This window comes from Penaeus monodon, chromosome 21 (genome assembly GCF_015228065.2).
Source record: "Penaeus monodon isolate SGIC_2016 chromosome 21, NSTDA_Pmon_1, whole genome shotgun sequence".
In the NCBI taxonomy this organism is placed as follows: Eukaryota; Metazoa; Arthropoda; class Malacostraca; order Decapoda; family Penaeidae; genus Penaeus; species Penaeus monodon.
In genome coordinates, this window is record NC_051406.1 from 3,125,047 (window position 1) to 3,125,254 (window position 208).

Consider the following 208-nt stretch of genomic DNA (forward strand, 5'->3'; position numbering starts at 1 on the left):
ATGTGAAAAGCTAAGGACAAGAAATAAAAGGTATATTCTTCCCGGCTCTAACATGTCAGCACTTTCGAGAGACAAAGAGATAAGGGAATTGATAAGAGAGATAGCAATATGCGTATTTCTCAATAATACTTTGGACACTCATGGGGTCTCCTGACTAATTAGGGGCGCACCGTTTGGCAACAGCTGCACTTTGGATTCTCTCTCTCTC